Source organism: Cynocephalus volans, chromosome 8 (genome assembly GCF_027409185.1).
Source record: "Cynocephalus volans isolate mCynVol1 chromosome 8, mCynVol1.pri, whole genome shotgun sequence".
In the NCBI taxonomy this organism is placed as follows: Eukaryota; Metazoa; Chordata; class Mammalia; order Dermoptera; family Cynocephalidae; genus Cynocephalus; species Cynocephalus volans.
This window is the reverse complement of record NC_084467.1, coordinates 119,232,689-119,247,427: the sequence shown is the minus strand read 5'-3', so window position 1 is coordinate 119,247,427 and position 14,739 is coordinate 119,232,689. Positions and strand designations below refer to the sequence as shown.

Genomic DNA, 14,739 nt, shown 5'->3' with positions numbered 1-14,739 from the left:
AAATATGTCCCCCCCAAACTCCCTGAAGTTTGAATCATATCCCCAAAGTTTTATGTATTAGGAACTTAGCCCCACTGTGACAGTCAAGAGTTTGGGAAATCCTATTATGGTAATTGTAAGGTTGGGCCTTGAAGAGGTGATTGGGTTGTAGGACCTTGAAGTAGCAAATGGATTAAAAATGGTGGTCAGGGGTGTGGTTCTGAGGGCTTTAAAAGAAGAGGAGAGCCCGTCTGTTTCTCTTTCTCTGCCCTCTCTGCTTCCACCATCTTGCAATGTGAGACCCCTGGTTCACTGTCGCCACTACCAAATAGACTTTGGACTTCCCAGCCTCAGAAAGTGTAAGCAATAAATTTTGTTTTCTTTATAAATCACCCCGTTCCATTATTCTGTTATAAGCAACAGAAACGGGCTAATACAATGGGAATCCTATTATGGTAATTGAAAGGTGGAGCCTTAAAGAGGTGATTGGATTGTACAACCATGCAGTAGTGAATGGATTAAAATTGGTGGTCAGGGGTGTGGTTCTGAGGGCTTTAAAAGAAGAGGAGAGACTGCCTTCTCTCTCTTTCTGCTCTGTCTGCTTCCACCATCTTGCCATGTGAGACCCCTGGGTTGCTGTGACCATCACCAGATGGACTTTTGACTTCCCAGCCTCAGAACCTGTAAGCAATAAATTTTGTTTTTCTTTATAAAATAGCCAGTTCCATGTATTTTGTTATAAGCAACAAAAACAGACTAATACACAATAGGATTTTAGTCAGCCTTAAAAAGCAAAGGAAATCCTGCGACATGATTGGCACATTAGATCACCACGTTAGAGGGATTTACCACTACTGAGGAATGGCTAAAGAAATGCTGTGGAATAATGAAAGGGAAATACAGCTGTGGAATAATGAAAGGGAAATACAAGCTGTGTAATCAGCCTAAATGATAATAAACCAAAAATCGTGGCATCCTGATACTTTATGTACACTGCCTCCTCCATTCCCAGGAAGTAGGTGGCTGTAAGCATTAAAAGAGATAAGGCAAGTAAAAGCTGGCAAACCTGCTGCTCATAAGTGAGAAATGACTGATAATTTTGAGTCACCCTAATGATAATGTCATTGGAGGATGTTGTGCTTGAGTCCTTGAGAAGTAAGGGGAAAGAAATCTAAAATTAGAAGTGATACTGTTTTAGCTTCTCAAAAGATCAGAAGAGTCATTTTTTAAGAGTAAAGAAAATAGAATACTATAGCTAAAAACTTCTTGGCAACACAGAATCCAAGAGAGCCAGGACCAAAGACCTGAGAGAAACTTGATATTAAGGAATCCTGACACATTAAACATGCTAAGACTTGTGAGCAGTCAGCAGTAGTGAAGATTGCTTCTTCCAAAACTTCAGGTCCAGCCTGGCCCTCCCGCTAATGCTGCTTTTGCCTGTGTATACTAATATCTTACCTCTCCTGCATTGCTCAGCATCTGATCCCGGACCCTGTTTTTGGCTTGTTACTACCCACACTGTGCTGAGAGTGCATCATTGTCTTAACTCTACTCAAGTAGACACAGGACAGAAATTGAAATGCAGACTGCAAAAATGGAAGAAAAAGAAGTTTTTGAGGAGGAAATATAAAAGGAAAATGATAACCTTAACTGAGAACCCATTAAAAATGGCACATCAAAAGCCAATAGATAAATATTTTGCCCCTTCTAGAAAAAATAAAGGAAGGCTGCAAATATGTGTATGTGTGTGCATATGTGTATACACACATACATACAGGTAGGAGTCAGGAAATTTGACCTAGCAGAGTACAATGGCTTTTCCCTTATTCTAGGAAAGCTGAGGTTTTGGTTTTTTGTTTTGCTATTGGGAAATGAAATCAATAGAATTCATAACCTAGGAAGATTAGTTGTTTTTCCTGGCTTTACAGGCAAGCTTTATAGAGGAACAGTTCTTGAAAGATGAATGTGTAGAAAAATTAAACAAGATAAAGGAAAGAAAGAAAGAAAAATGTGTAGAAAGTAAAATATTTTGCTATTTAGCCTTAGGCAGAATTTGAAATTCCATGTGTACTTGAATTTAACGTTTAAGTGTATGATGGGCAGGAAAAGAGGAGTCGGCTCCCTCCAAAGATCCAGAGCTTTCATATACACAGATCTCTTGGTTATTGTTCTGTCATTTCAGATTAGTAGACAGAATGGTGTCAATTCCAGGCTCAGATTTTTAGTAATGCCTACTGTAAGGTATTCCAGCTACCTATCCCCAGCACGTTTATCAGAACGTATAGAAATTCTATTCAGCACTCAGATCTCAGGAGTAGCATTCCTGTGGAACTGAGGAGGACTTTAAGCTCTGCATGCAAGATCTACAAGAGGTGAAGAATTAAGACAACCTGTGAACAAGGTCATTAATAAAAGCAGTGTGGCTCACAAAAACAAACACATGAAATCTTCCCTCCAACTCTAGGAGGAGTTAGGAATTAGACAGGGAATTCTACAAGAGGATGGAGAGCTGCACTATGTCGGAACATGATTCTCAATAGAAAAGAATAGCTTGTTACTTTATAAAATCGAGTATCACTATTTTTCCTGCGATGAGAACTGTTTAACTCATCAGAATGGCAAAAAGTAAAACGAGCATCTGACGGGTACCCACAAGAATAACTGTGAGTATTGCCTGGGAAACAGCCTCAGCGCACACAAACAGATTTTCATTCATTCAACAAACACATACTTCTTAGGTGCTTTCTCTGTACTAGATGGTTCTAGAAACATGAGATATAATAGTGAATAAAACAAAAAATACCTGTGAACAGAGAGCTTACATTATATTGCAGGGAGACATAAAATAAATAATTAACATGTAAAATAAGTGAAAACATAATAGGTGAAATCGCCGTCCCCTTTTGGTCCCGCAGCCCCAACGCCTAGCGGCTCTACGCTCTGCTTGCTCTGCTTCCTTTCCCCTCAGGGTCGTGCGCGCATCCCACACACCAACTCCCGCTCCCACGCGCGAGGCCCCCCACCCGCCCTACGCACAGAACTGGTCCCCAGGACAGCTTTCCCGCCCAGCCACCCTCCTGCGCGACGCCGTCTCTCTCTCCCTTTTTGTCTTCACTCCCCTGCCACCGCCTCGCTCACATGCGCCACAAGCACCACAAGCACCACACGCACCTCACCCTTGCGCCCGCTCGCCCCACCCCTGTCCCATTTCACCACGTTTCCTCGCGCACTCGCTCGCTCTCCCCCAAGATTAGGCCATTTGGGCCCAACTACTACCAGCGGAAGTGGCATCCCCGAAGACAGTGTCAAGACACATCGCATCCTCCTAGAGGGTCCCACAGTCATTAAAGCACACGAGCGAGTTCAAAATACTTAGGAACATCACCGCATATGCACAGTCTGTGTTCACTCTATCGCGCTCGTCCACAGGATTTCTCCTAATCTGGATCGCCCGCCGCCGCCGCCGCCACCCCAAGCGCCACCTCGCATCTCCCACCCCAACCCCCAACACCACCTGACCACAGTCCACAGCTTTCCTCAGGGATCTGTCCCCTGCATTGTCCCTCTTTTAATCTCAACCCCAAACACACACCTGACACATAAATGCGGGTTCCGGCAAGGGGTCATGGATGTCTCTGAATCCCCTACTCCTTCCAGACCTTGCCTAGGCCCGCTCTCCCACGGCCTCTGCTCTCCCACGGCCTTTGCTCTCTGTCCTACCCCAGCTGCTTCCCATCGCAGCCCCGATCCCACTCTTTTACTCCGATCGCCAGGCGGCTCAGCGCCCCAATCGCCCCCGTGGTGGGCCACGACGGGTACGGGGGTGGGGGAGAGCAGGGGTGTGGATCAGACACCTTCGTCCTTCGGGGTTTCTCTGTGTGTGTGTGTGTCTCTCTCTCTCTCTCTCTCTCTCTCTCTGTCTCTCCCTCTCTCTCTCACACACAAACGCACCCAGAAACACACACACCAAGAAACACACACACACACACACACACACACACACACACACACACACACACACACACACACACACACAGCAAGGCAAGGGAACCTCCCGCGGTGATGGCAAGCGTCTGTGTTCTGAGAGGGGCTCCTCTCCGCAGATGACACGGCCTCGTCAGGCCATCGTTACGTGGCAGATTCGTGCCGTGCGCTGGACGTCCACGTTGCCTGTAAAGAAAGTTTTGGCGGGAAGTAGACTGGGCTCTGCAGTTGACTTTGGGGTCAGCCACAGAATAAGGTGGGGGATGGATAGAGGGACGGAAAGGGGGAGGGAGAGCTGGGTACCTAGGTGGTAAGGCAGGCACGGGAGAAGATGACGAATCCAATCTCGGCGCTGGCTCTGAGGGGCGTTCTCGGTACGTTCCCTGCCATTTTGACAGCTGCTGGAGAGCGTCCGTGATGAAATTCGAACCAAGTGTGGGCTCCAAGTCACTCCCGACACCCATCTCCCCACACCCGCTCCGGTCAGCTCGGCTGTTCGCTTTTCCCCAGCGGCCCCCGTGATCTCCTGGCTTCCACCTCCGCTGCCCGGTGGTCTAGCTGGCCGAACCTCTCGAGAGTCGTTTTCACACTTCTGCCTCCCCGGGGCCATGGGCCGGCGTCGCTGTCCCCACAAGCTCCATTGCCATCCTCGCCCAAGCCACCGACACACGTGGAGCCCAATCGCCGGTCCGCACTCGGGGCCGGGCCACAGCGTTTGCTGGCATGAGCGGCGACGTCACGGACCGCAGGCCCCGGCAGGTGGCCGAACTGGCGGGCGCAGATCCCCCGAGGAGGCAGAGATGAAGTGGCCTGTCATCCGCGAGACTTGGCCTGGCAGCAGCAGCGCTGCTCGCGCCAGCCCATTTGGTGGCCAGAGGCCAGGGAGTGAGGGTGTGTTTTGTGCGTTGGCTGGTTGTCGCTGTTGTCGTCTGAGTGGTCGGCTGGCGGCCACGGGAGGAGAAAGGCTGCTGCCCGGGCCAGTCGGGTTTGGGGCTGAGGAAGAGCGGGAGCGAGGCGAGCATCGGATAAGGAAGAGGGGGAGAAGCCGGAGGCCTGATGGGTGGCGAGCGAGGCCAAAAGGACGGGGTGGTTGGAGGTAGCGCGCCGCGGGGTCGGGCTGGACGTGGAGGAAGGCGGGGGCGGGGGACTCGTTGGGGCACGGGAGACGCGAGCGAGCCAGCCAGCCTGCCTGCCTGTTGGCCAAAAGGGCAGGGAGGTGGTGTGAAGGCTTCCGGGAGGGTGGTAGGCAGGGGGAAAGAAGAAAGGCTTCCCTGACCGGGAATCGAACCCGGGCCGCGGCGGTGAGAGCGCCGAATCCTAACCACTAGACCACCAGGGAGCGTCGAGCTTCGTGCCCGGCATGCGCCTCCTGGACCCAGTGCCTCCTGGACCCAGCGCCTCCTTCCCCAGCGTTTGGCCTTAGCTCGCTTGGCGTCTGCCCCCTCCTCGCACGGCAAACAGAGGGCAGCCGACCGCCGGCAATGCCGAGTGCCCTACACGCGGGCGGCACCCGCAAATCACTGCGCGCCTCCTGCACGCACGCACGCGCGCGCCCGCCGAAGCCACGGGCCAAGCCCCGACAGGGACCCCGGACACCATGCACTTGGACCTGCGCAAAAGGTCGGCCCGTTGCGTTGGCCGGGAATCGAACCCGGGTCAACTGCTTGGAAGGCAGCTATGCTCACCACTATACCACCAACGCCTCCCGACCCGGTAGCCGCCGCCCTCCCATAGCTCCCTCTCGCTGCCACAGCGCCACCTAAGGCCGTCCCTCACCCCGTGAAGGCGCAAGGCCATTACAGCGACACGGGTCCGGCGGCCTCAGGGGGCGAACTCGCCGCCCGTCTGCTCCTGGACCCTCGCCTCTACTCCGCCGCTGCACCCCTGAGCACGCGTCCTCCTGCACCTGACACGCCAAAGCCATAATCCACCAGGGGCCCGGCGAGGCCACAGCCGACAACGACAGGCTACGGGCTCCCACCACCTACTCCTGGGTCAGGGCCCTGTGCGTCGCTGGCAGCCCAGTTCCCACTCACACTCCCACTTTGGGCTGGCGGCTGGCTTGTTGTTCGCAGTGGGGGTGGGGCGGGGTGTCGGTGGGCGTCAGGAGGTAGCTCCGCTGTGGCCACGAAGTCCCGGGTGAGAAGGAAGGGAAGGGGCCCAAGGGGGGGCCAAGGGGGCAGACAAGGCACGCACCAGAGGGCGCCCTGCGCCTTGTTGGAGCGACAGGAGGCGGAGAGGGGAAGAGGAAGGCTGAGGAGGTGGGAGGGGGAGAGCGGAGAGGTGGTGAGAGAGAGAGGGGGGGGGAAATAGGCTAGGTACAACATACGGCTGCGGGGACCCGGGCGGTGGCTAAAACAGGCGGCTGCTTCCCCGTCGGGGAATCGGACCCAGGTCTCTCGCGTGACAGGCGGGGATACTCACCAATATACTAACGAGGACAGTGGTGGGTACCGCGCGTGCTCCTCACACCCTCTCGCGCGGCGGGTCGCCAGGAGTGCTGGGTGTGCGTCGGGCCGGGGCGTGGGGTCATGGACGACTGCAGCCTACCGTGAGGAAGACTTGGCTGCCACGTCTCGTTCTCACGACCCGTCGGTTGCACACCCAGACGCCTTCCGTCCTAGGACACGGCGTCCGCCCCAGGGCACGGGCGTCCGCTCCAGGTCCCAGCCAGGCGAGCGGCGATGTGCCCAGTCCCGCACTCAGGATGGCCTAGCGTTCTAAGGTGCTGCGTTCAGGTCGCAGTCTCCCCTGGGGAGGTAGGGTCGAATCCCACACCTGACAAGACGACCTTTTGTGCACGCCCACCGCAAGTCCTGTCCACAGACAGGGCAACGGCCCTCGCGACCCTCCACCACCACCCACGGTCTCCAAACCTCCGCCCACTGCCATCCACGGTGACTGCACTCCACACCGACTGGAACACCCCTCTTATCTGACCTCACTCCAGGACGCCTCGGTGCTCCCTGCTTCGCTCAACCTACCTCGCTCTGCCCGCCCTCCGCGACCTCCATCCCACGCAGCCCTCCCCTTCAACCCCGACCCCCACCCCCGCTCCTTGCCCAGATGCACCAGCCCTGGAAAGCCCTCCAGGGATCCCCGTCCACCTTCTGCCCTCCTGAACAGTGACTCGCTCTTAGAGCCGCACGCTTCTGCAACCAGGGGCAAGCCAGCCAACGTCCTGTCCTGCCCTGCCCGGCCCTGCACGCCAAGCACTCATCCCCCGCCGGTCAAGTTGCTTCACTCGCCACCCCTCATCCCCATCTTGCTGCGCTGCGGTCCCCGCGCTTCCTCGCCTTGGCAAGTGCGGGCTCTTCTCTGCACACACTTGCCGGGTACACGGGAACACAAGCAGCCCGGACGCCTGCTCGACAGTGACAGCGGGATCCCTGCGCTGGGTCCAGTCCCGCAAAGTTTGCACCCAGGAATCGCCAGCGGAAGCCCTTATATCCCCATTACCCGACCAAAAATGAGATACTCCCAGGCCCGACGGGCGCCCACCACTCTTGGAGGTCTTGCTTAGTCCCGGGCGCCTCCTCCTCAAGCTGATCCGCATATGGGGGGGCCACAGGCAGGGCTCACCGTGCGGTTCTACAACACTGGGGTATAGTAAAGTCGAGGTCGGCGTCCGGGCGGAGTCGTAGCCTGCTTTGTGGGGGGTCGCAGTAATTGGACGTCGGCGACGGGAGAAGGGGCGGTCGTCGGGCGAGGGATGGGACGGACGCATGCCGGGCGCCTGCGGTGGGCAGGGGGAGGAAGGCAGGGCTAGGAGCCCGCCGCGGGAGAGGGCGTGAGGAACACGCGCGCTACCCGCCACCGTCCTCGTTAGTATAGTGGTGAGTATCCCCGCCTGTCACGCGGGAGACCGGGGTTCGATTCCCCGACGGGGAGACAGCCGCCCTTTTTGGCCGCCGCCACCGCCCGGGTCCCCGCAGCCCGCTCTCGGACCCAACCTATGGCCCCCAAAGGGCTCATGTCTCTCTCGCTCTCTCTCTCTCTCTCACCACCTCTCCGCCCTCCCCTTCTCACCCCCTCAGCCTTCCTCTTCCCCTCCCCGCCTCCGCTCGCTCCAACCAGGCGCAGGGCGCCGTCTGGTGCGTGCCTTGTCTGCCCCCTTGGCCCCCCCTTGGGCCCCTTCCCTTCCTTCTCACGCGGGACTTCGTGGCCACAGCGGAGCTACCTCCTGTCGCCCACCGACACCCCGCCCCACCCCCACAGCGACCGACGAACCACCCGCGCACCCAAAGTGGGAGTGGGAGTGGGAACTGGGCTGCCAGCGACGCACAGGGGCCGGGACCCGGGGTAGGCGGTGGGAGCCCCTAGCCTGTCGGTGTGGGCTGTGGCCTCGCCGGGGCCCTGGTGGAGAATGGCTTTGGCGTGTCAGGTGCAGGAGGACGCGTGCTCGGGGTGCGGCGGCGACGGCGTAGAGGCGAGGGCCCAGGAGCAGAGGGGCGGCGAGTGCGCCCCCAGAGGCGGGCGGACCCGAGCCGCTGTACTGGGCTTGCGCCGTCAGCGGGGCGCGGGACGGCCTTAGGTGGCGCTGTGGCAGCGAGAGGGAGCTGCGGGAGGGCGGCGGCGCCCGGGTCGGGCGGCGTTGGTGGTATAGTGGTGAGCATAGCTGCCTTCCAAGCAGTTGACCCGGGTTCGATTCCCGGCCAACGCAACGGGCCGACCTTTTGCGCAGGTCCAAGTGCATGGTGTCCGGGGTCCCTGTCGGGGCTTGGCCCGTGGCTTCGGCGGGCGCGCGCGTGCGTGCGTGCAGGAGGCGCGCAGTGATTTGCGGGTGCCGCCCGCGTGTAGGGCACTCGGCATTGCCGGCGGTCGGCTGCCCTCTGTTTGCCGTGCGAGGAGGGGGCAGACGCCAAGCGAGCTAAGGCCAAACGCTGGGGAAGGAGGCGCTGGGTCCAGGAGGCACTGGGTCCAGGAGGCGCATGCCGGGCACGAAGCTCGACGCTCCCTGGTGGTCTAGTGGTTAGGATTCGGCGCTCTCACCGCCGCGGCCCGGGTTCGATTCCCGGTCAGGGAAGCCTTTCTTCTTTCCCCCTGCCTACCACCCTCCCGGAAGCCTTCACACCACCTCCCTGCCCTTTTGGCCAACAGGCAGGCAGGCTGGCTGGCTCGCTCGCGTCTCCCGTGCCCCAACGAGTCCCCCGCCCCCGCCTTCCTCCACGTCCAGCCCGACCCCGCGGCGCGCTACCTCCAACCACCCCGTCCTTTTGGCCTCGCTCGCCACCCATCAGGCCTCCGGCTTCTCCCCCTCTTCCTTATCCGATGCTCGCCTCGCTCCCGCTCTTCCTCAGCCCCAAACCCGACTGGCCCGGGCAGCAGCCTTTCTCCTCCCGTGGCCGCCAGCCGACCACTCAGACGACAACAGCGACAACCAGCCAACGCACAAAACACACCCTCACTCCCTGGCCTCTGGCCACCAAATGGGCTGGCGCGAGCAGCGCTGCTGCTGCCAGGCCAAGTCTCGCGGATGACAGGCCACTTCATCTCTGCCTCCTCGGGGGATCTGCGCCCGCCAGTTCGGCCACCTGCCGGGGCCTGCGGTCCGTGACGTCGCCGCTCATGCCAGCAAACGCTGTGGCCCGGCCCCGAGTGCGGACCGGCGATTGGGCTCCACGTGTGTCGGTGGCTTGGGCGAGGATGGCAATGGAGCTTGTGGGGACAGCGACGCCGGCCCATGGCCCCGGGGAGGCAGAAGTGTGAAAACGACTCTCGAGAGGTTCGGCCAGCTAGACCACCGGGCAGCGGAGGTGGAAGCCAGGAGATCACGGGGCCCGCTGGGGAAAAGCGAACAGCCGAGCTGACCGGAGCGGGTGTGGGGAGATGGGTGTCGGGAGTGACTTGGAGCCCACACTTGGTTCGAATTTCATCACGGACGCTCTCCAGCAGCTGTCAAAATGGCAGGGAACGTACCGAGAACGCCCCTCAGAGCCAGCGCCGAGATTGGATTCGTCATCTTCTCCCGTGCCTGCCTTACCACCTAGGTACCCAGCTCTCCCTCCCCCTTTCCGTCCCTCTATCCATCCCCCACCTTATTCTGTGGCTGACCCCAAAGTCAACTGCAGAGCCCAGTCTACTTCCCGCCAAAACTTTCTTTACAGGCAACGTGGACGTCCAGCGCACGGCACGAATCTGCCACGTAACGATGGCCTGACGAGGCCGTGTCATCTGCGGAGAGGAGCCCCTCTCAGAACACAGACGCTTGCCATCACCGCGGGAGGTTCCCTTGCCTTGCTCTGTGTGTGTGTGTGTGTGTGTGTGTGTGTGTGTGTGTGTGTTTCTGGGTGTGTTTGTGTGTGAGAGAGAGAGAGAGAGACACACACACACAGAGAAACCCTGAAGGACGAAGGTGTCTGATCCACACCCCCGCTCTCCTCCCCCACCCCCGTACCCGCCGTGGCCCACCACGGGGTAGACTGGGGCGCTGAGCCCAGAGGCCGTGGAGAGAGCAGAGGCCGTGGGAGAGCGGGCCTAGGCAAGGTCTGGAAGGAGTAGGGGATTCAGCTGGACCAGAGACTTCCATGACGCCTTGTCGGGACACGCATTTACGTGTCAGGTGTGTGTTTTGGGTTGAGATTAAAAGAGGGACAATGCAGGGGACAGATCCCTGAGGAAAGCTGTGGACTGTGGTCAGGTGGTGTTGGGGGTTGGGGTGGGAGATGCGAGGTGGCGCTTGGGGTGGCGGCGGCGGCGGCGGGCGATCCAGATTAGGAGAAATCCTGTGGACGAGCGCGATAGAGTGAACACAGACTGTGCATATGCGGTGATGTTCCTAAGTATTTTGAACTCACTCGTGTGCTTTAATGACTGTGGGACCCTCTAGGAGGATGCGATGTGTCTTGACACTGTCTTCGGGGATGCCACTTCCGCTGGTAGTAGTTGGGCCCAAATGGCCTAATCTTGGGGGAGAGCGAGCGAGTGCGCGAGGAAACGGGATGAAATGGGACAGGGGTGGGGCGAGCGGGCGCAAGAGTGAGGTGCGTGTGGTGCTTGTGGTGCTTGTGGCGCATGTGAGCGAGGCGGTGGCAGGGGAGTGAAGACAAAAAGGGAGAGAGAGACGGCGTCGCGCAGGAGGGTGGCTGGGCGGGAAAGCTGTCCTGGGGACCAGTTCTGTGCGTAGGGCGGGTGGGGGGCCTCGCGCGTGGGAGCGGGAGTTGGTGTGTGGGATGCGCGCACGACCCTGAGGGGAAAGGAAGCAGAGCAAGCAGAGCGTAGAGCCGCTAGGCGTTGGGGCTGCGGGACCAAAAGGGGCCGGCGTGCTGCATGGGCCGGGAATCGAACCCGGGCCTCCCGCGTGGCAGGCGAGAATTCTACCACTGAACCACCCATGCACCCGTGGTGGCAGTCCCCAGCAGATGCTGGCACAGCAGCGCTGGCCACCTGCCGCCGGGCACTGGTCACCGCCCGCCGTGGGCATCTGCTCCACCGGGCCATGCACGAGGGGCCCGATGGGGCAGGGAGCCGGCGGGCGACCCGACGGAGAGACTCCAGTCGCGTCCAGGGCCCCGGGACGCCGCGCACCCACGGAGGAGGCCCGTCGCCCCACCCTGCGCGTTCTCTGCCGCTCCGGGTCTCCAGACAGACCGCCTGCCGGTGTGTCGCCTGAGGAAGCCAGGAGAGGGACCAGGCCTGGCCGGCGCCCGCTGGCCGATCAGGGCGTGTGGCCTGTGTGTGGCCGGCGGGGCTGAGCGCGGACGTTCCCTTCAGCGCTGCCGGACTCCGACCCGAACTCCCTTTCGGGGCTGCGTAGCTGGCATCCTTGCCTGTGTCGTGTGTGAGAGGGAGCGGTGAGGGGGCGGGGGTGGCGGCTGGACGGGTTGGGGGACGGATAGCGGCGCCGCCGAGCGCGCCTCGCGACAAGTGACCGACTCGGTTGCGAGCCCCCCTACGGCGACGCTCTGGCCAACGGCTCGCACTAGGGGTCCTGCCCCCGATGTGCTGGTTGGGAGGCTGGAGCGTTAGAACGGCCGGACGGAGGAGCACGTGGGCAGAGCGGCAGCTGGCTGGCGGCCGGGCCGGCGGAAGGTCGCTCTGGTGTGTGGGGGACGGCCCAGGCAGTCGCTTCCCGCGTTGGGGACGTGGTGCGGCGCCGAGGTGGTACCGGCCGGGGCCTGGCAAGTTTTTGGTCGGGTGATGGGGATCTAAGGGCTTCCGCTGGCGACTCCTGGGGGCAAGCTTTGCGGGGCTGGGCCCAGCGCAGGGATCCGGCTGTCACTGTCGAGCAGGCGTCCGGGCTGCTTGTGTACCCGTGTACCCGGCAAGTGTGGGCAGGGAAGGGCCCGCACTTGCCAAGGCGAGGAAGCGCGGGGACCGCGGCGCAGCAAGATGGGGGTGGGGGGTGGCGACCTCAGTGGGCCGTGGAGAGAAGCGACTGGGCCGGCGGGGGCCGAGGCCTTGGCGGGCAGGGCAGGGCAGGGCAGGACAGGACGTTGGCTGGCGTGCCCCTGGTTGCAGAAGCGTGCGGCTCTAAGAGCGAGTCGCTGTTCAGGAGGGCAGAAGGTGGACGGGGAACCCTGGAGGGCTTTCCAGGGCGGGTGCATCTGGGCAAGGAGCGGGGGTGGGGGTCGGGGTTGAAGGGGAGGGCTGCGTGGGATGGAGGTCGCGGAGGGCGGGCAGAGCGAGGCAGGTGTAGAGCGAAGCAAGGAGCACCGAGGCGTCCTGGAGTGGGGTCAGATAAGAGGGGCGTGCGAGTCGGTGTGGAGTGCAGTCAGCGGGGATGGCAGTGGGCGGAGGGTTGGAGACCGTGGGTGGTGGTGGAGGGTCGCGATGGGCGTTGCCCAGTCTGGGGACAGGACCTGCGGTGGGCGCGCCCAAAAGGTTGGCTTGTCAGGAGTGGGATTCGAACCCACGCCTCCAGAGGAGACTGCGACCTGAACGCAGCGCCTTAGACCGCTCGGCCATCCTGACAGCGGGCCTGGGCGCATCGCCGCTCGCCTGGCTGGGACCCGGAGCGGACGCCCGTGCCCTGGGGCGGACGCCGTGTCCTAGGACGGAAGGCGTCTGGGTGTGCAACCGACGGGTCGTGAGGGCCAGAGGGGGCAGCCAAGTCGGCCGACCCGGCTGGCTCCCCGGCGTCGACGGCCCCACGCCCCGGCCCGACGCACGCCCAGCACTCCTGGCGGCCTTGCTTGGTCGCCCGCGCCTCCCCCTCAGGCTGATCCGCGCATGGGAGGCCGCGGGCTGGGCGCACCGGGCGGTTCCACGCCACCGGGGTACGGGCGGGCCGCTCGTGGTGGGCGTCCGGGCGGAGTCGGAGCGTGCTCTGTTGGGGGTCGCGGTAGTTGGGCGTCGGCGACGGGAGAAGGGGCGGTCGTCGGGCGAGGGATGGGACGGACGCATGCCGGGCGCCTGCGGTGGGCAGGGGGAGGAAGGCAGGGCTAGGAGCCCGCCGCGGGAGAGGGCGTGAGGAACACGCGCGCTACCCGCCACCGTCCTCGTTAGTATAGTGGTGAGTATCCCCGCCTGTCACGCGGGAGACCGGGGTTCGATTCCCCGACGGGGAGACAGCCGCCCTTTTTGGCCGCCGCCACCGCCCGGGTCCCCGCAGCCCGCTCTCGGACCCAACCTATGGTCCCCAAAGGGCTCATGTCTCTCTCGCTCTCTCTCTCTCTCTCACCACCTCTCCGCCCTCCCCTTCTCACCCCCTCAGCCTTCCTCTTCCCCTCCCCGCCTCCGCTCGCTCCAACCAGGCGCAGGGCGCCGTCTGGTGCGTGCCTTGTCTGCCCCCTTGGCCCCCCCTTGGGCCCCTTCCCTTCCTTCTCACGCGGGACTTCGTGGCCACAGCGGAGCTACCTCCTGTCGCCCACCGACACCCCGCCCCACCCCCACAGCGACCGACGAACCACCCGCGCACCCAAAGTGGGAGTGGGAGTGGGAACTGGGCTGCCAGCGACGCACAGGGGCCGGGACCCGGGGTAGGCGGTGGGAGCCCCTAGCCTGTCGGTGTGGGCTGTGGCCTCGCCGGGGCCCTGGTGGAGAATGGCTTTGGCGTGTCAGGTGCAGGAGGACGCGTGCTCGGGGTGCGGCGGCGACGGCGTAGAGGCGAGGGCCCAGGAGCAGAGGGGCGGCGAGTGCGCCCCCAGAGGCGGGCGGACCCGAGCCGCTGTACTGGGCTTGCGCCGTCAGCGGGGCGCGGGACGGCCTTAGGTGGCGCTGTGGCAGCGAGAGGGAGCTGCGGGAGGGCGGCGGCGCCCGGGTCGGGCGGCGTTGGTGGTATAGTGGTGAGCATAGCTGCCTTCCAAGCAGTTGACCCGGGTTCGATTCCCGGCCAACGCAACGGGCCGACCTTTTGCGCAGGTCCAAGTGCATGGTGTCCGGGGTCCCTGTCGGGGCTTGGCCCGTGGCTTCGGCGGGCGCGCGCGTGCGTGCGTGCAGGAGGCGTGCAGTGATTTGCGGGTGCCGCCCGCGTGTAGGGCACTCGGCATTGCCGGCGGCCGGCTGCCCTCTGTTTGCCGTGCGAGGAGGGGGCAGACGCCAAGCGAGCTAAGGCCAAACGCTGGGGAAGGAGGCGCTGGGTCCAGGAGGCACTGGGTCCAGGAGGCGCATGCCGGGCACGAAGCTCGACGCTCCCTGGTGGTCTAGTGGTTAGGATTCGGCGCTCTCACCGCCGCGGCCCTGGTTCGATTCCCGGTCAGGGAAGCCTTTCTTCTTTCCCCCTGCCTACCACCCTCCCGGAAGCCTTCACACCACCTCCCTGCCCTTTTGGCCAACAGGCAGGCAGGCTGGCTGGCTCGCTCGCGTCTCCCGTGCCCCAACGAGTCCCCCGCCCCC

The 14,739-nt window shown here is 61.6% G+C and overlaps 10 non-coding genes across 10 annotated transcripts; 6 read left to right on the top strand and 4 right to left on the bottom strand.

Annotated features, from left to right (window-relative positions):
- Window positions 1-5,230: 5,230 nt before the first annotated feature.
- Window positions 5,231-5,302, bottom strand: TRNAE-CUC (transfer RNA glutamic acid (anticodon CUC)). The gene has a single exon. It is a non-coding gene; the product is annotated as a tRNA-Glu (tRNA).
- A 291-nt stretch (window positions 5,303-5,593) lies between these two features.
- TRNAG-UCC (transfer RNA glycine (anticodon UCC)) lies at window positions 5,594-5,665 on the bottom strand. Its single transcript has one exon. It is a non-coding gene; the product is annotated as a tRNA-Gly (tRNA).
- A 2,117-nt stretch (window positions 5,666-7,782) lies between these two features.
- On the top strand, window positions 7,783-7,854 carry TRNAD-GUC (transfer RNA aspartic acid (anticodon GUC)). The gene has a single exon. It is a non-coding gene; the product is annotated as a tRNA-Asp (tRNA).
- Window positions 7,855-8,554: 700 nt separating this feature from the next.
- TRNAG-UCC (transfer RNA glycine (anticodon UCC)) lies at window positions 8,555-8,626 on the top strand. The gene has a single exon. It is a non-coding gene; the product is annotated as a tRNA-Gly (tRNA).
- Window positions 8,627-8,917: 291 nt separating this feature from the next.
- TRNAE-CUC (transfer RNA glutamic acid (anticodon CUC)) lies at window positions 8,918-8,989 on the top strand. Its single transcript has one exon. It is a non-coding gene; the product is annotated as a tRNA-Glu (tRNA).
- Window positions 8,990-11,229: 2,240 nt separating this feature from the next.
- Window positions 11,230-11,300, bottom strand: TRNAG-GCC (transfer RNA glycine (anticodon GCC)). Its single transcript has one exon. It is a non-coding gene; the product is annotated as a tRNA-Gly (tRNA).
- Window positions 11,301-12,793: 1,493 nt separating this feature from the next.
- Window positions 12,794-12,876, bottom strand: TRNAL-CAG (transfer RNA leucine (anticodon CAG)). The gene has a single exon. It is a non-coding gene; the product is annotated as a tRNA-Leu (tRNA).
- Window positions 12,877-13,400: 524 nt separating this feature from the next.
- On the top strand, window positions 13,401-13,472 carry TRNAD-GUC (transfer RNA aspartic acid (anticodon GUC)). The gene has a single exon. It is a non-coding gene; the product is annotated as a tRNA-Asp (tRNA).
- Window positions 13,473-14,172: 700 nt separating this feature from the next.
- TRNAG-UCC (transfer RNA glycine (anticodon UCC)) lies at window positions 14,173-14,244 on the top strand. The gene has a single exon. It is a non-coding gene; the product is annotated as a tRNA-Gly (tRNA).
- Window positions 14,245-14,535: 291 nt separating this feature from the next.
- TRNAE-CUC (transfer RNA glutamic acid (anticodon CUC)) lies at window positions 14,536-14,607 on the top strand. Its single transcript has one exon. It is a non-coding gene; the product is annotated as a tRNA-Glu (tRNA).
- The last annotated feature ends 132 nt before the right edge of the window (window positions 14,608-14,739 follow it).